The following is a 26,809-nucleotide window of genomic DNA, read 5'->3' as shown; positions in this document are numbered from 1 at the left end:
CACGGTCGCCATTTTTCACTCCCCAAATTAAAAAGCCCTTATATTTATCGTGCGATGCAAAATGCTTGCATAAAGCTGGGTAATTTCTCCAGAAAGCAAGAGCCGTTTGCAAGCTGCCCATCGTGGTCCAAACACATGGCCGATCTTTAAAATTTCGATACCAAGGTCTTTTGCAATCGTATTTAATTCTCGTTGATTATTCGGTGATTGATGATAAAAAGCATATAATTTATCCATAAATATTTCAAAATGATTTATTTCTTTAATGTTTTTTATCGAATCGTCTAATGCTAAGTGATGTAGCATTGGGTGGGGGTGCAATATTGTCTATTTTCTTTGGTTTTGAAACTTCGAAACCGAACATAGACGCAGGTCATTGCCTTTTTTTTTTTTTTTAAACGAAAATGACAAGAGCGGCAAGCTGCTATTTTTCGACCGAAAGCTGGAAATGCATTATAAGAATTATAATACTTATAAATTATAATGAATATAAAAATTTTGATAGTTTAAAAAAGTACCCGGACGTGGCCCTGGCCCGACTCCCTGGGTTTAGCGCTGAGGAGTGCAAACACCACTTCCATTGAGTATATTTTATTAAACCAATAACAAATAAATACACAGTAGTAAAGATATATACATCATATAGTTACATATGCTTTAACCTCCTTAAGGATATTACTATTCATTACAGGTAATTAATTTTGAGAATTTACTTCTCACAGTGAATAGTTACATGATATTACATTATTAGTTACATTCAGGTTTTAACTCTTAATATCTTTGTTTTACTGTTAGTAACTATTTAACTTTTAGCTATTTTAACACACCATTATTTGATTACACGTTCTGATTTCTTAAAGTTCATTTAGCATTCCAGTTAATTGATGCGCGCTCTCTCTCTCTCTCTCTATATATATATAGAAGGTTCTTTCTGTTCAGCTATCTGAAAGGCAGCCTTAGTTAATTTGATGCAAATGAGTGCCTAAAGACTCCCATTCCTCTGCATTCATCTTTTTCAAGAGGATAGAGTTTCTCATGACATCTTGAGGGTATCTATGGAACTTTGTTTGGATATTTTCACCGCCTGTTCTGTCATACATATGGTCACACCTGTATGTCCAAATAGTAAACGTAGTTATAATAATTATGATTGTTTCTACTCTGCTTAACTTTTTCTCGTTTAGCCAAAATATTAATTTTCATTTATTATTTGATTCTGTGGCATTCACTGTTTCAAAAGACTAGATTTCTTCTGCTTTTTTACAATAAATTATCACGTGATAAAGAGTTTCTGGCTGTTCACAGAATTGACAGATTGTAAGACAATCCGATGGTATCCATTTTGCAAGAACGCACATTTTGGTTGGCAAACATGCATGATGAACTTTTTTTTATACTATATTCGGCATGAAACTCTCCGATTCCAATCTTTGAGTTTCTTATTCGTTTTTAAAACAATGTAGGATCTAATATCCCCTTAATTTAATTAATGTTTATATCGCCGAAATGAAGCTTGTTGGCTCTTAATATTTAAGTAACTTAATGGGTGCACCTTTTTGGACAACTCGTATAGCAGAGTATATAAGTTCTTTTCGATATACCCTTTGGTATTAATTTGGTCTAGCTACTCACTGATGAAGCCTTAAAAAAGGCTGAAACTGGTCTGGGTAGTGACCTCCCTACCATAATGTAATAACAGCATACATTTCCTAGGAAATGTGTTTTTACATTATGGAAAATACCAAGAATAGTGATAAGAACTTTCCCCACCTTTGCAACGAGTGGCCCGTGTTTGTACTACGTTCTAGGACTACTTGCATTTATCTCACGCTAGTATTCGCCAATACTTCTATATAGTTTTTTATACTATATTCGGCATGAAACTCTGATTCCAATCTTTGAGTTTATTCGGTTTTAAAACAATGTGGGATCTAATATCCCATTAATTTAATTAATGTTTATATCGCCGAAATGAAGCCTGTTGGCTCTTTATATTTAAGTGCATGATTGATGAACTTTAAAGAAAAATGTTTTATAGAACGGACTTATTGGAAGACGAAATACGTTTAAGACTGAGCTTAGTTTGATCTCTCCTCTTTTTTATTCTCGATGGTGAGGCATTGGGAAAATGGTTCTAGTTAGCTTTGCATATATTTCTCTTGATTTGGTATGTAGTAACTTCTCAAAGACATAATTTTCTTCTATAAATGTTCACATTTTAGTGAACATTCTTGGTGGTCTTTTTTTTTGATCGAAGGGAAAGAGCTGATGAATTTGTCAAGAAGGCACTTTTGTAGAAAAGCAATTGCGTATATCCATGGTATGATTTATTATGTGCTTTTACTGCAGTTATGGCTCTGATTATCAATGTTTTTGGGTGTATATTAACTAGACCGAGACCTCCAGCTTCTATTTCGTGGAAGAGTGTTGTACGGAGCATTGGTTCATATTGTGAACTCCATATGAATGTCGCAAAGAGCCTATGAATTTTATCTGCCCATTGTCAGTGGTATGGAATGTTATGTATTTTGTACCACAGTCAAGAGGCTAAGTACATATTGTAAATCCTAGCTTTGGCTCTCACAGAAAGGTGTCTATTTCGTATATTATTTTTTTTTTTTAATATGGCTTCATACAACTCTTCCATTGATCTGCATATATGTCTGGGCCCCCAATTTCCATTCCTAATACTGGCAAGTAGTTTTTTTCTCAACATTCCCGAGGTATTTTAGGTTCCTTTTTCCAGTTGCCGACCACCAAACAGCAAGACTTGGCCACGTTCACCCTAAGAGTTTAGGTCTTTTCAAAGGAGTCTAATATTCTTATTGTTTCCTGTATGGATTTTTCATTTTCTAGAATGAGTGTTATGTCATCGGCATAAGTTAGCAATTTGCTTTGCTTTCTCCATGAATATTTGTTTATTTGTGTTTATTGATCTAATACAAAGAGGACCACAGAGAGAGAGGGTCACCTTGTACGGAATAATTTATCATCATTTTCATCACTTCATGAAAATGCTGTAACTTCATTTTCTACAGCTTTTAAACGTTACCGTAGCCATGCACCTTATATTTCCTTGTATTGTAGTTCTTTTATTTCATTTTTTAATCGATTCACTTCTGCTTTTACTTGTCTGTCTGTTTTGTCTGAGTGGCATAGGCAAGATAACTTTTTAAGATCTTGTTCCTGTTCTTTCTCTCTCGTGCTGGTTCTTTATTCTACTTCATATTGTGTCATTTTTACATTTAATTTAAATATTTCCCACGCACTGATTGCATTTCCATGTTTTTCGGCTTCTGCTATTATATTTTCTACTTCCGCATTAAATTCACTTTCCTTTGTTTAGCTTTTCATTAAATTTCCATAATGGAAAGTTCCGAATAATAAATGTTTTAGTTTTTCTTTTTGGGAATACTGAAGTTTAGCCTCTATTATACGACTGGAGTATGTTTAAGGCTCTTTACAGTTATTCCTCGATGGATTGGAAGGTAAATTCTGTCTATTCTAGATGCATTGCCTGGAGCGAAGTGGGTTAGATATTTATATCCGATGAAAAAAGAATTCGCCATTTCTACTGAGCTACACAGGCTCTTACAATCTATAAATATATCACTGAAAAAAAAATTCTTTAAACTGTTGATGTAATTAGTTAGCATTACAGTTTTGAAATTTTAACTAGCACAGCATGGTTTACGATATTACTGAAATATATCTCGAACAGTTGTCTTGTTGTCGAACCTTTTGCATTCAATAGGGAGGGAGATTTCGGGAAAAGAAAAATGCAGTACTTTCTGGTAATATATTTACATTTTGTTCAAACGACTGAACAAGTACTTCTTTGTCAATAATTAAGCAAAATACACAATACCATTATAATCTTATTAATGTTTCTATAGTTTTTCATTAAAATTACCTTTGAATATAACATGAACCAACATTCTCTAGTGTTTTGTGTTCCAGGCAAGGTTGAATGGAGAAGTAAATTTTAATTTCAATATTTATAGGTGTAAGGTTTAAGAATAAATTATTCTGAATTTCCGATGAGAGCAAAAAGACATTTCAGCCTTTTTGCTCTCGTTGGCTGGCTAACGATTATGCTCTGAGATGGCCATTTATTTTTGAATAAGAGTTTTTAAATGTAACACAATTTTTAAAATTATTTTCATTTTACATGCTGAATCCTTCAACATTTATTAGAACTAGTTGTTTAGGAATATTCAACAGCTACTAAGGCTATGAAGCAATGAAATGAACCGTTCAGAAGATAATTGCATGTATCTTCTGAACGGTTTGTCTGCGGGGGTGAAAATTCAACTTGCCAACAATTCATCTTCAGTTGAGAGATCGTTATAAATTATTATTATTATTGCACACCTCCACGGACTCATCGTGGGAGAACTAAACTATCAACACAATATCTATCGTGCCTCTCCTTGAAACCATTAACAGACAAAATACAACTCACTCAGGCGAATGATCTTAGTGTTCCTAAATAGGATTTGAAACCAATATCCCCCCCCCAAAAAAAAAGTAAGACGATTCTTTTGGCTGTGTCATTGAGGAACTAGCTATTGGCTTAAGTATGCATGGAAAAGAATTAGAATTTTGCTTCTTGCAATGGACATCTTGGTGAGTTGGAAAAGTCGTGATGTTTCTAGTGGGTAGCGGGGAGGGGGGGGGGATGCCGATAATATGCAGGTAAAGAAAGAGAGGTAGCATTTTATCTCAAAATTACTTATTTCAATTTAAAAAATTCTCTTATTAGAAATGGAACTGCTAACTTCTTGAACTAATGCACTGCAAAAAAGAAAAAAAAGTTTGATGTTTTACAGTTTACGCTTTTTGTAAAAGTTAATGTGTTTAGCATATGTACCATTTCGCTCACAGTCCTGCTATGCCTTATCAAAGATCGCGTCACATTCAATTCCAATCCTCACAACCTTTATACAGTAAGCTTAACATCCTGCTGTAACTAAAGAAACTGACTTGTTGTGATATCATAGTAACCATAGTACAATTAATTCAATTTCCACAGTCTGCTATGTGTTCAAATGTGTATGAATATTATTTTGTCTGATCTGTTTTGCAGGAGGGGATAAAACTCAATCAGTTATTCACGAGGTTGGCCAACTACCTTAACTCAGCTAAAAGGCCCATATAAAATATTTCATCATGGACAGGATATGAAGCTCGATGGTCTCGCCGAAGCATTTAAGGATATGAAGCCAGCGAATTGTCCAGTTAATTGCGCGTGTTCTTCTGCAGTTTGCCTGATTTTTGCAATGAAAACCTATCACCTCCATATAACACTGATTAAATCATAACCCTTGTCGAAGTAGAGCATTTTTTGAAGTATTTTTTTTCTGAGCCTTTTTTCAGCGGATTATGAATAATCGAAATGTTGCGCACACAAGTCGAGTTTTTCTCCCAGAAATCCTGGTTTTTAATCCCACTAATCAAGAAACTGACCGTAGAACTCGCACTGTTTCAGACAATAATATACAACGTTACCACGTAATGGCAGCAGTAACTAACAGCAAAATTGCTGATACTATTAGGCCAGCTAGGGGTAGAGATTAACTTCCCATTAGCCTCACAAAAAAAGTTAAGAATTAACAGCCTCGCCAATTCCCTTTGCTTATGAATAGATGTTATCAGATTTTTTTAAAATTTATTCTAAAATATTCTGTTTCTCTTTTGACGTATTTTAAATATCTATATTTGAGAAACTCAAAACTTGACAAGAGAAAATGATACCCATCAATACCAATGTATGAAATATTTATAATTTATGTGATATTTGTGGGGCGAAATTGTAATGCAAACACATCTTGTATCGTTTCATGTGAGAAGATATGTAATGAAAATATTTGCAGGAATATTTGGCTCTTAGTCTCAATTTAATGTCTTTAAAAAAAATGTAGATGCGTATGTGCACAGACCGTTTTCCTGTTCTGGGGGACGAAAAACCCTTACCTCCGTATGAGACTGGCTAACTCACTTTTAGTCGAAAGAGACCAGATAAAAAGGTTCCTCACGTCGCTCACGGGAATCGAACCAAGGTCTTTCCTACAAAAAGGCTTCGTCTATACTGACTGAACTACGGAGGTTCCAAAAAGGAAATAAGAATCAAAATTATACGTCGAACGCGAACAAAACCAGAAATAAATCAGGATGGTCTGCTATGATCAAACTTATAAATACTTTGAAAGAAATATGCATCTCTCCAAGGAACGTTATAGCTGAATCGCAGTCCCCCATAGTTATTTATGGTGAAGTCTTTAATCAAAAAAAGTGTTTGAGGAAAATAAATCAAAATCATGAAGGAAAATCAAATCAGAATTACACAGCGTATTCCAGTAACAACAAGAATGGAGAAAATAATTACAGTAGTATAAATGTTACGGTTAAAGTGATAAATCCGGTTATTATTAATAATTACCGGTTAAATTGAATAATTTACGAGAATTATTCACTTTAACCGGTTAAAGTGATTAATTCCTAGAGAAGTCTGGTAAATGTAACAAAAACATGTTTATAGGCTTTATATATAGATTTTCATTCTCAATAGAAATTATAACAGCTTAGGTTAGGTTAGTTTAAAATGAAAAAAGTGAGGAAAGTACTTTTGCACTCAATGAAATCAGAAATCATAAACTAACCTAACCTAAACTAACCTGGATGTCGAACCAGAGTGTAGTCATAGTTTGTCGTGTGCATATTAATGGGGATGAAAAATAAACGTCGTTGTGGGCCGAGCTTAATGATTGCGGGCAGATAAATGGCACATAACAAATAAAAGTTGTCCTGAGCAGATGAATGTGGATAACAGATAAATCAGAGGGGAACTGATCAGTGTTTTTGATGAGGAAAGAGGTACATCAACGACATTTATCTTATGCCCATTCATCTGCCCACAACAACTTTTATTTATCTGCCCGCAATCATTAAGCTCGGCCCACAACAACGTTTATCTTTCATCCCCATTAATCTGCCGACGACAAACTACGACTACACTCTGGTTCTACCTGAATGTCACATGTAGAACCGATTATAATGTTAAAATCATTATAAACTAACCTAAACGGTTAGTTTATAATGATTTCCAACCGATAAAGGTTAAGTTAGGTTAGTTTATAATGATTTCTGATTTCACTGGGTGAAAAAGAAGTACTTTCCTTACTTTTTTTCATTATATACAAAACCTATAAACTTGTTTTTATTACATTTACCAGACTTCTCTAGGAATTATTCACTTTAACCGGTTAAAGTGATTAATTCTAATTATTCACTTTAACCGGTAATTATTAATAATAACCGGATTTATCACTTTAACCGTAACATAAACATGTGTATAGAGAAATTTCCTCAAATTCTCTAAAACGAACAGTAGAAGGAAAGGTACTACCAGAAAAGAGAGAAGGGAATAGAAAAACATCAAGAGTAAGTAATCTAACATCAAGAGTAAATAAAGTAATAAGTAATCTTAAATTTCTATAGGAGACTTCCTATAGAAATTTAAGATTTGCGCAGGCCTGGTTGGCCGAGTGGTTAGCGTATCTACTCTCCAACAAACAGGTCGCGGGTCCGCTGCTGGCATATAATTCTATAATATGTATTTTTTTTTTTTTTTGCGTTATGTCTATCTATCCATCTATCTATAGAAGGATTCCCTCCCATTTTTATCGATTATGCATATTTTATCGAAAATCCTTAGCCTACCCAAGGTACAGATATAATCTAGGTTTACTAATAATCTTTCGTGAGTGGGAACCACACATAAAAAGATAATTTTTTTGAAAAATAACCTGGCTGTAGATAGATTGACTGAAAAGCTGTTATTGATGGCAGCCTCTGTCTGCTTTGGCTGGATGGGGATGAAATGGTTTGGTTTCAGTTTGTTTGGAGGTTTACCAGTGCAAGAACAGTAGAGGTCATACTTCATCATTACAAAGGTTAGATGATGATGAAAATGACAGTGATAATTTCGTCGTTTGTAATATGAACTTTATTAATATGTTGTTTTTTTAGTTTATTTGTGTGCTCTCGTCAAATATAATTTCAAAATTTAGCTCAATGGAATAAAACAAAATTTAGCTCATAAAATGGAATCAAATTTTCCATGAGAGTATTAAACTTCCTCCTACTGTGAACCTAAACACTCTCCTTTTTGCTGATGACCAAATAATAATTACAAATTCTGAAGATAACTTACAGAAAGATATTTTAAATTTAAAATGAAATAGCCAAAGATTATGGAATGATAATATCAACAGAAAAATAAAAAACGATGGCCTTTAAAGGACAAGACCCAGTAAGAACTAAAATAGTAATAGATTACAAGATTTTAGAACAGGAGAATTCGTTTAACTACCTAGGATATGATTCAGTGGTGGCTCGTGGCTTGAAATCGTGGGGATGCTGCAACTTTCAAAATATACATACATTCTGCAAGTACAGTGTATACGTGTTTGGATAAAATATCAAAATTATGGTAAAAATTTAAAAAAAAATTAAACATGAAAAAATATTGTTTATTATCGATAAAATTATACAGTTTGGTATAATTCAAAATTACTCAAAAGTCAATTAATTAACTATAACAAATGTTATGTCTTTAATTGTAATGTCCAAATATTTAAAGAGATAGAGGTTGGTCGATTGGTAGAGCCTCTGCTACTAATGGCTCGCAAAAAGTTAAGCAAGTTTGAGTGCGGTTAGTGGTTGGAAAGGAATCAGTCGTTCGATGCTGTTGGCACTCTCCCCCGATGAGTCTTTGGACTCCCTAGAGATGTCACATAATAATAACAACACGATAAGCACTACGAACACTACTACTGGCGCAAACTACATATAAACAAAGTGAAACTGCGCGACGGACACTTCCGCATTATGCTAATAGTTCGCATCTCGCTATGAAGTGCATATGCATGCGCGCGTAGCAATATGACACTGTGGTAAACACAGTGCTGCTAGCGGTTCGCCCTCCTAAGTGCTACAAGATGGATTTTTATTATTTTTATGCAAAATAAGAGAATTGTATAGGATTGTTGATGATAAAATTAAATATTACAAGAAAATATAAATAAATATATTTATATATCGAGAAAAATTGGGGGTGCTGCAGTTCCTCAGTGCCTATGCACGAACCTCCCGTGATATGATTACATATGAAAATGATATAAACCTAAAAATTGCGAAATATTTTAAAATAACAGGTATAATTAAATCTATATTTAAAACTAACCTAGTTAATAATGTATATACATTAGCCCTACCAGTCCTATTGTATGGAAGTGAAATCTGGACAATGAAACAAAAAGACACGAAGATTAATAACAGCTGAAATGAAGTTTATAAGAAAAACTGCAAAATATACTCTATTCGATCACAAAAGAAATTAAGAAAGAATTAAACCAGGAATCAGTAATAGAAAAAATATTTTTAAAATATAAACATAAATGGATGGAACACGTTCAAAGAATGAAAACAAAGATTACCGAAACAAGCTTAAATTACAAACCACTAAGAAAAAGAAAACCAGGACGTTCTCTGAAGAGATTCAACGATGACTTCTAATGCCGGAATATGGCCACTCTAGGCCTAAATCTTTGAAAAGCATGATGATGATATGAGTATAGTTGCTGTATTTGCATTTTTGCATTCTTGTCAAACAGAAAATAAAATTTTATATTATTTCTTCACATTTCTCTTTGCTCAAGTACAAAACATTTGTTCTTTTCAAAAATAAAGTTAAAAATTCGTCTTTTTTTTCTGCCTCAAATGTTTTATCTTCTGCCTTGCCTATCACAATGCTATCCCTCTAAGAATTTTCGAACGCTTAACGCAAATGTTTATTGGCGTTGCTAGTTCGGTTATGAAATAAGAGTACTTTATTCTTCTTCCATAAATAATTACACCAATTTAGCTGAAGCAATTTTATGGCTTTCTTCAATATAACAGGTTTAATATCAATAAAACGCATTCCTGGTATTTGACTTGCGCATGTGCCAACAGATGGAGACAGTGTTAGGAAAAAATCTAATTTCTCTACTGTGTGACTGTCCAAGTAGACCTAACAAAAGCTGATGCAATGGTTTTGCACATGGAAATATCGTAACGTAAACTGAAAATCGCTGATGAAGTAAACAGATGTGCGACAGTAAGCACCGTGATCTGATATGAAATCAAATTTCTAATTCATTTAAAGCTGAACTCAACGTATAAAAACAACTCGCTTTATATTTTCTAGATTTGGCTGCAGAGTTTGTAGCGGGTCAAATTCCATCTATCTAAAAATATCGCATGGTGGTCTAGGAATAAACTGCTCCGATGAGGGCTACTGGGATATGGGAGGAGGTGGGGGAAAAGAGAAGTGGGGAGGGTTAACACTGACTTACAAATGTGCTGATACACAACTGTGGTTTCTGAGATGTTAAGAGGTTGAACCGATTTTAAGCATTCTAAGGATCTAAACCAGGTGGGTAGATTTTAAATAATATATTACTTTTACTGATTGTCAAATTATAGTGCAGTACTACAGAAAAAAATGAACCATTTCATTAATTTGATGCGAATATTAAAATAGACCAAATATTTGAATTGTCGCTAATGTCGTCAGATAATACTTATATTTGCAAGCATTTGTTTTCATTAAATGATTCCGAAGTGTAGAATAAAACAGGGATATCTGGGTTTTGTTATCAGACATCAGGTATTCTTCTTTTGATGAAATACAAAGATCCTTAAAAGAGCTTCGGGTAGAATTCTTGCATATCGAAGTTTGAATTTAGTTGGCAAGATTGGGTATCACTGACTGCTCTTATTACAAGCGTCACTAGGACCCAATTTTGCCATGCTCAGTTCTAAATAAAATATTGTTGATCTATTACGTGCCAACCGAATGCTTTTTTTTTATCTTCTCTCTCCTCCACATATTCCATAATTCAACCGTTTTCGACCAGATATGCTATGCATATACGTTATTTATGCTACTCAAGAAAATCCGATTGACAAAAATAAAGAGGACCGTAAAGGAGTTGCTTCCTTCACGGTTCTCTCACTGCGTTCTAACTGTTAAACCAAAACTTTGTCCGCTGATACATGTTTCATATATCGGTGGATAAAGAGTATCAGTTTGCCTTTGTAGTATCCCTGATACTATCACGGCAAAAATTTATATATAGGCGGTATAATTAAAACTTCTTATACCACCTGTATATTAAGCAAAAGAAATCTTTATTTTTTAGCTATTTAGGACATGCCTAATAATGTGTAAATTGTTTCGACAGATTGAGCCAATTTAGATTAAAAAAAAATGCATCATTCTTTCCGAAGGAGGCATAATGAGCATCCTTATCAGCAGTTTCAATAATGCCATCGACGTTGCTAATGTGAAATACATCCATGTGCCGTAAAAGTGTTTTGAAAAAACATTTTTAGTTTATCGTATGAGTGATGGAAGAAGTCCAATCACTATCAGTGAAAATTCTCTTCCATTAATGAGTGAAACTCGTCCTAAGTAAATTCACAACACTGCAGAAAGGCCAATAGTTTCATGCCGCATATTAATGAATAAGGTCGGAGTATTCATATTTAGGAAATATGCTAAACAGTTACATATACAATCCAAGAGTCTGGATTGTATATATCGGAAAAATAACTGCAAAAAAAAAAAACTTTCTACACTATCTCTGATTCAAAATATTTTAATAAAAGGTGATAACACCACTTGTATATGGGAAATATTTGATTTCTTCGTTAATTCGGCTTTGGTATCTTTTGCGGATCTGGCTCCCACTAATGACACTTAAATAAAGGTCGAAACCGATCTGGATAGTAGCACTTCAGATAATACATAATATTATACACGTCTGAAAGGATGTGTACTTTGCACTATGGAATACCACGGCAATTGACATGACGTTATTATACAAGTAGCCTAGTCGTGAGGATACCTCACGAGCACCCTTCTTTGCTTACTTGGATAAAGGATTAAAACAAGAATATAATTTTATGGCAAATTTAATTTAAAACTGAGTGAAAAAAATTTCCACATTTATGTATACATCACTTGTTCCACAGACAATAAAACTGGTCAAAAATATCCAAGCCTTTTTTTTGAAAAGGGGGGGGTGAGAGAGGAAGAGGAGAATGCTTGTTTGGAATTGTGTCCGAAGTATTTGCAAACTAGTAGATCAATGAATGTATTACATGATATATCTATCTATGTATATATATATAGATAATAAGTCTCTTCACTACTCCATCAGGCAAAGACTAACTCTTGGTTAGTCTTTGCTTGATGGAAACTACTAAGAGTATCGAAGTGCAACTACACAGGATATTTGCAACATTTCTGATGCAAACAACTGGAAAACGTAGCAGCTTAACTCAGTGAGGTGATCCTGAAGTGTAAACCTATTTCTTTCTTATGCTGTGAAATGCACGTCTTGAAGAAGCGCTGTGTGTTTGTCAAAAGAAATGAATATTACAACAAACATTCAGTAATAATTATATAAGAATTTTTTTCCGTTTATTTACAATGAAAAAAAAAATAGATAAGAAAACATGTTTTTTTTTTAATCATTGGACATGACAAAAAAAAAGGTTGCTCATGAAGTATCTAACCGTTACATAACCAACGAATAAAGGCAAGTAAAATATGATGCAATGGCCACATTCAACTACCACTGAAGAATAATACATAATAATAACACAACATGATATAATTAGCGTGAGCGAGCACGCTCATGTTCTCTTCACAGATAGCCTTGTATCATAATGGAATGGGCTTGTATTCTGCCATTTTTAGTGTCCTCACCCGATGTATGGCGGTAGAGCCTCTATCAGGTTTCATGAACTCTGGTGGAGGGGGGGGGGGGATCTCCTACATATTCTCAATGTGATATGTAAGTGGAAAGTGCAGTCTCCAACAGCAACAAGATAAGAAACCACTGCAAATTCTTTTATCCAATGGCTCATTTCGAGAAAATTATGAGTTTGAGTAAAGTACATTCAGTATTTTATGAGGTGGAAGTTGTGTAATGTCATTTAACGATTTCTGTGAACTAGCATAAAGATATCCATTTTTATTCATATTTAGTAGATATCATCCCTTGGTCAACACCTACAGGCGATATGATCTGAGGCGAATAAAGTGTGGTCAAGTTGTTGAGAGCCACAAAACAGCGTAATTTCTACAGTATAATACTGCAAGTGCGAAAAATTGATCCCACATGACAGTGGTGGTGAAATTCAAGTCAAAAATGACCAATCGTTGTGTCATTCATATACAAAATTGTAGGAAATATAAAATGGCACATAGGTATAGAAAAATGCAATATATACAATGTAGGGTCTCCCGCGATGAGTCTTTTGACTCCATGGAGACACCGTTATAATAATAATACTTAGATACGTTCAAGATTTTAATTAAAACATGTCCAAATTTAAATTCATGGTAATTCGTCCTGCTATCAAACAAACAGTCTGTGGATTCAAATTCCACATGGACACATATACTTGTGCTTGTCTTGAGGTGATAGATGAATTTCATGACCCAGCATGAGATCACCACTCTGCATATTAGAGGTTTGAAGTAGCTCGCAAATAGTACAAGTAGTACTAATACTAATTCCAGAATAAACATAACTAATTAACACATCCTTTATATTTGTTAATTAGTTGTGCTAACATAACTAATTTGTTAACATTTAACATAACTTGTTCCACTTTAATTAAAGCCTTCAATTACTCCAGCAAGCCTGGATACGAATTGCCTGGTAAAACATCGCCACCACTGTGAATCCTTCTACAACTTCAAATGTTCCTGCAACATCTAATTGCTCAAAATATCTTTCTTGGTCCAACCAATCAGGACCATCATCTCAAATGACTTTTTCTTCTTCTCCATAATGTCAAAAATCCTTACCACGTCTATCGATCTATCCATGTTCAACGCCGAGAAAAACATCGTACTGCTGAAATTTATGCTGACTGTGAAAAGGCACGATGAATTGCTTAAGAGGTGCATATTGCTTTTCATGATGCCTTATCAATTATGGAAGATACAGCCCACATTAATGAAGTTCTGGAAGAGTTCTGCTAAGCGAACAATAGCAGCAATTAGATCGCGTCATAAATTACTATCCTATAGAGAATTTGTGATGAGAATGAGGAACGTATGTAAAGTATGAACTTAAGACCCCACTGGAGCATGTAATATCATCTTACCTCCTGACACAGGCTATCTTCTTCCCATCTGCTATCTCGGGATAGAAAAAGAGCAGTAAGTTCACTCCCTTCTCCAAAGACATCTTACATCATCTTTTTACATTTACTGAGTGGGATCAATCATCTCACTCAGTAAAGTCAAGACTTTTGTAACACATTATCAGAATATAAATGGTGTCAAATTCCATCTCCAAATAATGATAATTATTTGGAGATGGAATTTGCCAGGCAGCATCCTCCTTCACATTGGTTAGCAGAATATCGTCTTGCATCATCTGTGCGATCCAAGCAGAAAGAAAGCGTCTTTATGCTAAAATGCAAAAGTTGTTAAAAAGGATTGACGTGTCTGTGCTAAAGTGATATACTGGATAGACCATCGCCTCCTCCAAGTGAGAATGTATGGAGAGTGTGCTGCAAGATCCAATTGATACTTCTGTTTACTATCGTATCTTCGTCAGTAAAGAACAGTGTTCGCACCAAGCTGGGAACATATTCATTCTTCCTTTTTTCGCATTCCAAACGCTGATTATGGCTGCAAAATTATCAGCGAATGTTATGGTATTCGCTGATGACATATTCCCAGCTTCTACTAGTGTTTGCAGGAACTGCTCAACCGAGCAATCGACTTCTTTCGAGTTCGAAGCTTAAATATCAATGTGAAAGTAGAGTACACTTTCTTTTTTTTTTTCTCGTCTCCCTCAGGTAGATACAGAAATTGAATGTTGAGAGTTTTGAATTTTCCCTGCATAGCATGTCAATGCATGCTCGGTTCTGGAGTAGAAATACCTTAGTGCTAATTTTATTCGCCAGACTGTTCCTCTTTCCCAGCCACTCTAAGAAGAACATTCCTATTCTCTTCGAAAATCCTCTATTTAAATTCTTAATTAGTTCCTTCTTCCTAGACTCTACCACGGGTTAGTACTAAGTAGTCTCTCTGACAGTAGTCTCGGATGGATGCAGAGATTTGCTCAGCAGATCCGTCCTCCTCGTGATGTGCAATTAGCATTTTGCATGCCACTAAATCATGGAGGTCTTGGGATTCCCTCATTAAGATGGTTAGTGCCTAGATTGTCTATCCAGAATCCAGATTAAAGAAAATTTCCCTCTCCACTTCTGAATTATGTCTTCCTATCTCTAGAATTTCGTGTATTTGGGATGATTATGGACATACTTCTTGAATGGGTGCTTGAATGATGCTCTACAGACTCGATCTCGCACAACTAGGAAAAAAAGTTACGACAACAACTGTAGAATATGCTGTCAGAGATTATGGAAACTTTGACTTATCTTACAGTAGTGTTATAGCCGATGCAAAAGCATAATTACAATCACATTCGTCGTCAAAGCAAAGGCTCCACTTCTGGTCCCTCCCCTTCTCACATGCAGTGCAGCTGATACCATCAAATAAAGTACAGTCATGCTGTAGGAACCCTGACCCACTCCATTTGAGAGTTCCGCAAGTCAACTATTAGAGAGTACATGGAGCTGAAGCTGATAGTAAAGAATCGAGAGGTTTCTCGACTAGTGAGTTACTCTGCCCGTTCATGACTGGAGTACAGTGGTATGCGGGGGAACTGTGGAGACTACATGTAAACAAGAGACTGCGTTCTCTTTGCAATAGCGATATGGTTTTGAGTCAGCCACCTCCCCTATTGCATGTACTTATTCCTTCCTCCCTGTATAATGAATTACAACTCCATCGAAACATGGTTTTATGATCATAAATCGCCTACAGAATACAATTTTAAAAAATAAATCATCTAATGCCTTTTATTCCCATATAGGGAGTAGGCGAGGCCGTTTTAGCCCCATCTAACTTTTCGAGACTGAGGGAGGGGGGGGTTCAATCTCTACCGGTAGCCAATCAGAGATACTGGCCCAAGACTATCACTAATTATACATGGCGTCGGTGACGAAAGGAGACTGACAAGTGTCGCCACCTCGTGGTCCCTACTTCTAACACGTTTACTGTCTGAAAATGGTGTGGGTTCTAGGGTTACGGGACAAAATCCCCGAGTTTTTGGGAGAAAAAAGCCGCTTGCCCATGCCAGAGATCAACTAACTCTGAAATCGGTCGAAGAAAGGCTTTTAGTCGGAGACTAGAATCGAACTTGCACCACTCTCTCTTCGGGCGATTTAGCACTATGGAGGGTACATGCCACCTTCACTGAGCTACACACAGGCGCAAATACAAAAATTTTTTTTAAAAAACAGTTTTTTAAATGCAATTAAAAAACATAAAACAAAATCCAAAAGAAACAAGAATACAACGAAAAAACCACAAACCTTAATTCTTACAAAAAAAAATTTCCATATACACTTCAACATTCGTTGCTTAAACAAAATAAGTTATGTGCACCACTTACAGTCATCCAAACTGAACTTGTTATTCCTAAGAGAACCTCAACTGGCAACAGGACAACTGTCCATTTCAACAGCGAAACTACACATTACACATTTTTTCCCACAAGGGAGTCACTTGTGCATTCACCTGAAAATAACGTCCTGTCAGCGACTGCAAAACATCGAATTCCTCCCTATTTGCTATTCTTTGGCTGAAGATTTCTTGCAGTCAAAATACCCTAACAGAGATGTCATTCTTCTTGAGTACTCAACCTCCACAACTCCAAAGAACTTCTCTTCTCCACATCCAGTCAATTCTCATCTTGGTAACTCAGAACACAACCTCATACAAATTTCTCTTTTAACATGGAACTTCACGAATTAATTCTGTCTAGTGTCCTTTGGCATTATATGGGTGCTAAATGGGATAAACGTTTACCTCTTTCCATGCTCCAATTATTACTGCTTCGGGTCACCTGATTCAAGCACCTATGCAGACTGGATAACAGAAATCATTCTCGCAGTAACGAAGGCCTTCATCCCTTATTCCACCATAATCCCAAACCACTATTCAAGAGTAAGTTCTCCAACAAGTGTACTAATGTAGTACATTAATAATGAAAAAAAAAAAGATGCAGAGATGCATCTTCTGCCCATTTCACAGCTATAAGAAAAATCATTAACAAATCCAATCAAACTGTGAAAAGACCAAATGTTGCAAAACTTGATCATGCCCAAATGGTAGTTTGGTTTGGTCCTATATTTACAAATGTTTCTTGAGGACTTCAACCTCCACAACTTTCAAATTCCTTTTTTTTTGGGGGGGGGGAGGATAAATTAAATAAACGACATTTCAGTATGCTGGGTGTATGCTCAAAGATTTGAAATATGAGAAATTAAAGAAGAGCAGGAATCCCTTTCTCCGTTTCAATTAGATGAGTTATGCGATGATGACTTGATTGACCCTGACAGAATATTTTGCCAATGTATCCAGTAGTTCAACAAAACGTGTATGCTTTTGTGGAGAAATCAGAAGAAACTTGGTTTGTAGAGGATACATTATTCCAGTTAAATGGATTTCATTAAGGCGTCGCTGAGAAAAAATGTATAAGAAACTTTGTGGCTAATCAATGAGCATCAGGGAAATATTGAGTCAGTGAAGACGCTTGGTTAATAATAAAATAAACCAACGAATGTTTTTTAATTTCCCAAATGGAGAAAGTGGAGCTTCTTTTAGACCTAACATTCTGAAGACAGTTGAATGATCAATTTCCTTTCTTCCACTGATATATACTCAAGCTATAAATGAATTAAGACTTTTTCATGAGAGTACGGCACACAACTGTCAAGGTCTCGTAATCCTTCAATAAATGCTCGTATTATTGTCTGTAATTATACACATTGTATAATCGACCTTTTGAAATCTACGTTAAAAATCCGAATTTCAGAAATGGATGGAATCATACTTGTTCATGCCAAAGATCGACTAACTCGGAAACGGTGGCATTTAAAGTCTAGAAAAAATTCTTATAGTCTGTACCTAGAATCAAATTTATCGTCTCTCTTTCAGTATCCTATGGAAGTCAACGCCATTTCCACAGGCGCCAGTCAGAATAATTTGTATGATTTAGGAATTTGAATATATACCTTTAAAAACATACAGACACTGCATATTGATTTCTGTATTTTAACGTAATTTGATTCATTTATATTGATAGATATGATATAATTTAAAATAATTCGGTTACTATATTAAGTGAAGAAATTACATATTTTCAGAACTAATAATATTCTGTAGTATTCGCTAGAATTCACATAATACTTTTAGTGCATTTTTGTTTCCATGTGAAATAATTAATTGAAAATAATCACTAAATAAAATAAATCCTTGAACTCCTCTTATTCCCCAAAGGGAGTATGCGAGATCATTTAGCCCTAACTAACTTCTGAACACGTGTGGGCTTCTAGTGTACGCTTACCCCAGGAGTTCTCAACTTGGGTTGTGGTCACAGGCGCATTCGAGATTGTGAAGAGAATGGCAGGAACCAATATTTTTTATTATGAAAATTTATACTTGCTTATCATATCAAATGATAACAATTAACAAATTAATTAACTATGAAAGTAGAATAAATACGCATGTAACATTTATTATACAACTAAATTAAACCATCGCACAATACGCAAAAATATTTCTCTTTACTCTGGATAAAACAAGTCTTCTTCCCGATCGTTGTTGAATTTACAGATTCGTTTTTTTTTATTTATTTTTTTTATTATTTGGATTACTCATTTTGGAGGCAAAATTTTTAAACACGAAAAAACAATGTATGGTCAAAGCGTGCCGACAACATCGGTGGAGTGGTGACACATCCCTCAAACCGAACGGTTGCCAGTAGACTAAATACATAAACTGGCTGGTAACACTCGCACTCAAAGACAGAGGAATTAAAAAATATTCGTAATATAACATAAATGTTAACATATTTTACGATTTCAATAAATATTATTACTAGGAGAAGACATATTTTCAGTTTTAATTTTGTTTTTTTATTAAAGAACTGACAGCGGGTATCTGCCTTAGCCAATCGCAGACCAGCTGGCCAGAGACTATCAGTGATTTCAATTGCCATCCGGGAGAAGAATAAGGCAGACAACTGCCGCCATCTCGTGGTCACTAACCAATATATATATATATATATATATTGGTTAGTGACCACACACACACACACACACACACATATACTGGCACGGATATTTTGTTATGTACTATAGGTTTCTTAATCAGACACAAAGCAAAATAATGTTACATTTATTAGGATAAGAACTTTCCTAAGTAGATTTCTAGCCTGTTTACCAAAGGTTTGTTTGCTTCACTACCCAGCAATAACCAATGTTGTGTAATGTATGGGACAAAGAAAAGCGCAAGTTTTCAGCAGAATAATCGAGGCACATCAAATTGTATTGAACGCTACTAAAGTGCAAAATGAACTTTATTAGTCACAAACAAGGAGTTGGAAGAAAATACGGAAAAAAAGTAATCAGACATCGTCACATGACAATGTTATACAGTTAGTAAATAGGGGTAAATAAAGAGGTTGACAATGTAAAGAGATTTCAATAACTGTACTAGACAGAAATGGCTGAGCTATGGCGGAAGATACCCAACAGTAAAATAAATTGAAGTATAGGCAATGTAGATTATCTTCATCACATTCAGTGGTGAGAGTGACAAGTGATTAAAATTTCTTTGTGTGTGTGCCATTCATTTCTAGAATGGTTTAGTAACACTTCACTATTGACACCGTGCAGAGTAAGAAACTGAGCTTTAGGGGGAGGGATTAATAACTGGAGTAAATAAAGAAAGGGTTTTTGCAAACTTTCGAAACTGCTACGTCTGGGAAGAAAAAGACAGCATTAATGAATTTGAATCTACCGATTGTTAGTTGAAGAATGAAACGGAGAGATGAGTTGATGCTATTTTAAGTTTCTTGTAAATAAATCTAAGGAACTAGTCTTATGCTTTCAGAAATAACTTAAAATATATATTCATTTTTTCGAAACGTATTTTCGAATGAAAAGGAACTTGCTGCCTCCTCAAACGGTAGCTGAGCCTTCTGCTCTCTTTAACTTCTGCTTTTCCATGCTTTCAATTCTCTCACATCCTGATGTACAATGCAAACATAAGGCAGACCTTTGGCATTAGTCTTCTCCTCCAACTCTTCTACAGACAACTAATCTCATCTCATTACGCCAGGAAAAGCTCAGTACTGGTGAGCTGTTCGTGGCATAGTAGGATCCTCCGCCGATCTTTTGCAAGAAAGACATCAGAAAAATCCTCGTTAGTCTGGATATCAATAAATCTCCTAGTTCATATGGTATTTCTTCCATATGAACGTATACTGAAAGTTAAAAACGCATTCTATATCTGCTGAGCTGAAATAGTCGTGGATTCTACCCAAGTGCACAGAAACTAGGTTATATGAAGCCCATTCTCTAAAAAGAAACAAAAGTCAGCCACCACACTGTTATTCCATTGCTCTCATCTGGCTTCTCTAAAATGGGGGTCATCTTCTCTCTGGAGGCCCACCGGTTAATTTGTTGATTGATCACTAGTATGCATTCTACTATTCTCGTTCCACAGCAGATCTAACTCAATCTTACACACCACTGGACATGTGCCATGAAAGGACCCCGAGTGTTTTATAGCCTTCCTTCTGACCATTGCGAGTGAGTTGCCAATTTCCTCTACTGATTGTGCATCATGGTAGATGGTCTTCTTTTCTTCGGATTTCTCTATCAATGGAGCCCAGGGTTCACTGGGCTCCATGCTTTAGGTCTACCTCGCTCTTATACGTTAATGACCTTTTCCCAGTAATCTCAAATCCTATCCATAATCTAGCCAATGACAATGCACTTCGCTCAACATTACCTTGCAGTACTCAAACGATTCAAGTTAGAAGACCTTCCATAACCAGTTTCATAAACACTGATCTCCTCACGATTTTTTAGAGGCAAGTTTTATGTATAAAATTTCAATGCTACCAAAACTCTTTCTCTCGACATGTAGAAGTACGACCAGCTATCGGTCAACATCCATACATAGTTCAGCTTCAAACTTATCAAACTGAGCTTCTCGTCTTCTCCTTTCCTTCTGTCTGCTTGTTCTTCGGACGTCCTTCCTTTTACCTTTTTCCCAGGACTTCAATTTCTAGTTATTCAAAATGCACATCGATAGATTCCTTCTTTCTCCATAATCATGATCTTGCTGTGTATATCACAACAGGGCTATGATTAATTATTATTATTACGTGACACCTCCAGGGAGTCCAAAGACTCATTGAGGGAGGACACCCACTCTACATCTCTTTGTCTTCACCAACTATAACTAACCGTAACTACATCCATGCCATCTACTGTCCTCCACTACCACCACTAGTATTTCCACAGATAATCATAACATCCATGCCCATGGCGGGAATCGAACCCGCAGACTTCTGGCTGGAGAGCGGATATGCTAACCTCGGCCAACCAGGCCGGCTTTCTTAAGGAGAAAGTTTTGGAAGTTCTCCTTTATGGAGTTGATATTAAAGCAATTAAATACAACAGTTCACTGTACGCAATTTTTAATGTTTCATTTACTGAGTAAAGAGAATAAATTCTACCAAGAAAGTCCACTAAAAGAAAAAGATAGAATGAATAATAACGTATTTTAACTTTCTGCGAATGCATAGAGGAGGAGATTCTAATTTAATTAATAAAAACTCGATGTAAATATGTTATTAATATTACATGAAACCTCCAAGGAATCCAAAGCCTCATCGCGGGAGAGCACTCTGCACTACTCCCCTACATACATCTCACCTTCTCCCCTACTACTTAATTATCCACTACACACAACATCATCTACTGCCCATCACCATAAGCTTTTTTTTTTTTTTGAATGGTGTGTGTTTTCAAGGCCGATTTACCTACACGAGGGGTCGAACGCAGGTCTTTTCCAGTCGAAGGGTGCAATGTTCTGTTGTTCTTTCAATTGCACTACGAAGGTGCACATAATAAACTAGTAAATAAGGTGTAATTTCACTAAATAATTCATGTGAAAAATATGAAGAAACACTTACCACCCTGATTTAATATTTAACTGCAGTGCTTTAATAAATTAATAATATAAAAATTAATAAATAAAACTTAAGCTTGAAATCCAGTTCCCTTCTCAACTGATTCGCGAATCCAAGGTAATTGAGAGACCAACAGTTTGCTGTCTTTTCAAACGAGTGTTCACAAGCGAATATCACCAACTGTCTACCCGTCCCACCTACCAACTCCAGAATGAATGGAACGCTTCTGATGAAACTTAATATTAAGACTTGAAGGAAAAATTCTTGTATAGTTTCTTAATTTTTGTTAAAATAGTATAACTGCCATTTCACATGAAAAACACTTTTTACTGAGCCAGTGACACGACACGCACAGGAATTATTACTGAGCACTAGTGGTTATAATCTCACCCCTCCGGATATCATTACTCGAGCTCAGAAAACGTGATGTTGCATTTTCTTTATCATGATTTACATCTGTTAATTACAGAGTGCGAAATGTGCAAGAGGAACGGAGGATGCAAATTTAACGCTCGGTTTTGTATTTGGATTAGCATTTAAACTCATTTAATGCTTAAAGATTATCGAACAGAAGCAAATGTTACAATATGCGTAATTTGTCGAACAGATCTCTGAATTATTTTCTCTGTGGAGTAAAGAATGTGTTATGCCAGACACACAACCACATTGCAGGGATATACAAGAAACTGAATTCGTAATTATAATTTCCATAAGAAATGCTTTCCCTCCAGAAAAGAAACCCAGAAGAGAAAATATGCAATTAACAGACAAAATATTCTGGTCTTGCAGCCTTGGTAGCTCATTAGCAATTTTAACCAACCAACTAACTATGCATATGTTAGCATGCCTCTCAGTAATACATGTTTACAAATGAATTAAAATATCCATTTCTTGTTACCTACTAGAAAAGATAACATATCAGTAATGTGTTCTTAGTATTCTTCAGCAGGAAGTATTAGATGTTGAAATATGTCACACCACTACAAACTATTTCTCTTGACTTTCAACTTTTAAGTATTACATATGTTGACAAACAGCTAAAAGAGGATAAACGATAGCCTCAAAGATTTTAAGAAAGAGGTCACGACCCAAAAGCTAAGCCTAGGTCATTTCATTTTTCAACAACGCAATAAACATAAAGACAGCTCGATATTTCTCAAGCCGTCCAAGGTTTTAAACAATTTCTTGCGGAGTCAAAAATAAAGTTTTGCACCCTTCATCATAACATACTTAAAAAGTGCAACATAAAACTTACATTAGTTAGAATATACATTAAAAAAAAAGTTAGGACACGGTAGTAATAACATTCTTGTATAACAACTTCATTACCTATCGCAAATGAACCGTTTTAAGATGCGATTCCGTTCTAATAAGTATCACTATTTTAAAATACTATTATGAAAAGATACCTTTCACATGATCGTGTGAAATTCATTTTGTTACTTCTTCCCCTATGTACGAATTTTGATTTGCTAATCATTAAAGGTGGTCTGGCTATAACATAATCAAAACGGGAAAAAAAAAAATCAGCTAATGCCTATGTTGTTCCCGTATAGGGAGTAGGCGGGGCCGTTTACCCACAAAATTGAAATATTTGACAAATTTAACGCGGGAAAGTAAATATCAAATTCCATCCAACCAGAGTACAGTTATTCCTTTGCATAATTTTGGAACGTTTTAAATAATGTATATGTTCATCTAGTCCAAATAAAAATAAAACAGACACCTTGAGAATTTTTTGTGAAGATTCTAAAATGTCGAATTAAGTCCCCACCCCATTCCCAAATATTACTGAGGAATATTTTGTGTATAGGCTCCTTCGATTCTAGCCAAATGAATCGCACGATTTGCGAACGATCATTTTTGATAGCATTATTATACGCCAGCTCATCCATTTTGCCAATGTTTTTTTAAACCTGGAACGATTTTTGATTAATGTACTGTATTTCCAATCAGGCAATTGCTTTGCCTAATTTTTCCCATAAATTCATACGCTTCGGTATGAATTCTAAACTCAATCAACTTAACCAATCCAGTCATTATAAATGATCTAACTGCAACCAAAACTGAGAACTCGATAAAAGACAAACTTAAATATCGAATTTTGGTGAAATTTAGAATCCCAGAAAAAAGCTGAGGAATAATGATCATACACGTACAGACAACACAAATTTCATATATTTGTAAGCATTTCGTAAACGCACAGATGAAAATCTTCAAAGCCATGGGAGATTTAATCCTCCATCATGTCGAAATTTTTCACAACCTCAAAAAATATGAAAACCTTTATTTTCATGGAACGTTCAACGTTGTTGAAATTTACATAAAAATGTACTATAAAGAAGTTTCTATTAAAATTATAATGAAACATAAGGGAAAAAAATTACAGGTAAAACGAAATAAAACTGTATTTAAATTCACGGATTCCTAGATTTCCTTTTCTAACTTCCAGCAGTAATCATATTTGCATTACAAATTTTTTTTTCCACATCCTAATATCTTGATGGAACCTTTGTTCCTGCTTTCATAAACGATTCGAACTTGTGCTTATTCTAGATTTCCTTCAAACGGTCTGAATGAGCTATAGGAATCAATCCATAATTATGTCCATTTCCATAAACAAAACGTTTCAGTTCAGCAAAAACTGCGTACAACCCAATCTCTCTCTCTCTCTTCTAGATCTGTCATATCTTCAACCATAGCACCTTAGTATCATCGGTGGCAAAGGAATCTACTCTACAGACTAACCGAAACGCGGAACTTCTTTTCTCAAGCCATTTGAGGATCACAATAAGCATGATTGGGGTATCATATCATGCAACGAAAATCATGCCGCCGAAGAAACATTATTCCAGATGATGCAATTGGAAACCGAAGACAATACCTTTAGACTAATTAGGTCGATGGTGGACCATTTTTGCCCAATTACAAAATTAAACTTTTAATTTTAATTTGCTAAATTAAAAATAAATAAATACAAAGAAAATAATAAAGAAGGGACAGCACTTTGGGAACATAAGATATTAGAAAAACGGCACTCCTTTAAATGATTAAGAGCTTTGGGAAAAAAAAATAATTTCCCATTATCAGAAATGTTTTGCAAGAAAATTCTTCCAGTTTTACGCTCACGAGTAGACTCACACCATACCGTGCAGACTTTCAAAACTCTGGCAGGTTTGCCTGTTTTGCGGGGAAAAACCCGAGTTTCTGGGTGAGAGAAAAACTTTGCTACCACCATTTATTTCCAGATTGGATTCGAATCCAGATCTTTCTCGTCGAAACGGACTAAGCTTCGGAGGTTCAGCAAAAAAATACCAAACACACAATATATATATTTTTATTTTATTTATTTATTTTTTTTTTTTAAATGTAAATACAACATGAAATGCTCTCATAACATTTCAGTTCAGTTGCATTTTTTTTTTTTTTCATTAGTGACACCGCAGAAGGTATCACTTATAGTCTACCAGAAGAGCCAATATAAGAAATTTTTTCTGACTCTTATATCTAGATAATATATCTTTAGGTTTTTGTTCAACATACATACATAATACGAAATATATGCATCGTTAATTCGATATTTGCCACTATTAAATTCTAAAAAGCAGCGCTTCCTTGATTTAAAGGGGAAGATGCTGTTCAAACTTTTAGCAATATGGTTTATTGAGATATCACAGCTACCAGTCACTGTGAATCAAATACATAGGAATTACACCTCGATTTAATTTTAGTTTGCCTGCCTCTTTGCCCATGGATATCACCTCCACTCTCTAACCAAACAGGCCACGAATTTGAATCCTTAGCATTGACATTTTTTTTTAATTTTTTTTTTTAAGTATCTAGGTGATAGATGATTTTCATTATCCTGTGAGATCGATACACTGATTAATGTGGCTCTAGAGCATAGTTTTCGGATAACTATGCCTTAAGTCATCCCACCCACAGCATTAAAGCTAATATAGGCAAGTTTGTAACATTTCGTGATTGGATTCACAAAAGAGTGATACTCAACTTTTATTAGGGTTTTCACAATATTCTGAAGATTTGTTTCTATTATATATTTTTCATAACAATTTATAAACCCAAGATTTATAAAAGTATTGGCTAGGAAATGCAGACATTTCTAACCTAAATAATACTAAGAATGTCAAGTTCAAGTGGGGCATGTCTAAATTAATTCAATGATTGCTGGATATTCTAATCCGTTAAAGGATTCATTTTTTCCTACCAACCATAATTTTATTTTCTCTTGTAAGAAAAGGAAATGATTATCGTCTGAACACTGTCTGGATTTTATTTATTTTATCACACAACATAAAATAGTATACGGCTTAAATAATGAGTGGTTATATAATTGGAATGCAACGTTTAATTTGTGACGAAACCAGCATACTCCGTCTCAAATAGTGCTGTGACCGGGAATTTGTTTGAAGGTGAAAGGTGGCCATCATTTCTACCAATAAAGGGCAAGTTGTGTCACGGAATAGTCCTGCTAAAATAGGCTTTTTGATAGTTTATATCACAGGTGAGGGCAAACAATAAAGTCTATTAAAATTAGTATTCAAATAATAATTTAAAAAAAAGGGATTTTAATGGTAATTCCAACACTA

General features: G+C 35.0%; 1 protein-coding gene across 1 annotated transcript in view; it reads left to right on the top strand.

Annotated features, from left to right (window-relative positions):
* Positions 1-10,350: 10,350 nt before the first annotated feature.
* The window catches only part of AQP (aquaporin), a 119,648-nt gene continuing 103,189 nt past the window's right edge, over positions 10,351-26,809 (top strand). Inside the window, exon 1 of the mRNA XM_090412344.1 lies at positions 10,351-10,480. The gene's annotated coding sequence lies outside the window, so the exon portion shown is untranslated. The remainder of the gene's footprint in view (positions 10,481-26,809) is intronic.

Source organism: Typopeltis vanoorti, chromosome 22, assembly GCF_054136105.1.
Source record: "Typopeltis vanoorti isolate ZY-2024b chromosome 22, IOZ_Tvanoo_1.0, whole genome shotgun sequence".
NCBI classification, from domain to species: Eukaryota; Metazoa; Arthropoda; class Arachnida; order Uropygi; family Thelyphonidae; genus Typopeltis; species Typopeltis vanoorti.
The sequence above is the reverse complement of the archived record's forward strand: the minus strand, read 5'-3'. Positions and strand labels throughout refer to the sequence as shown.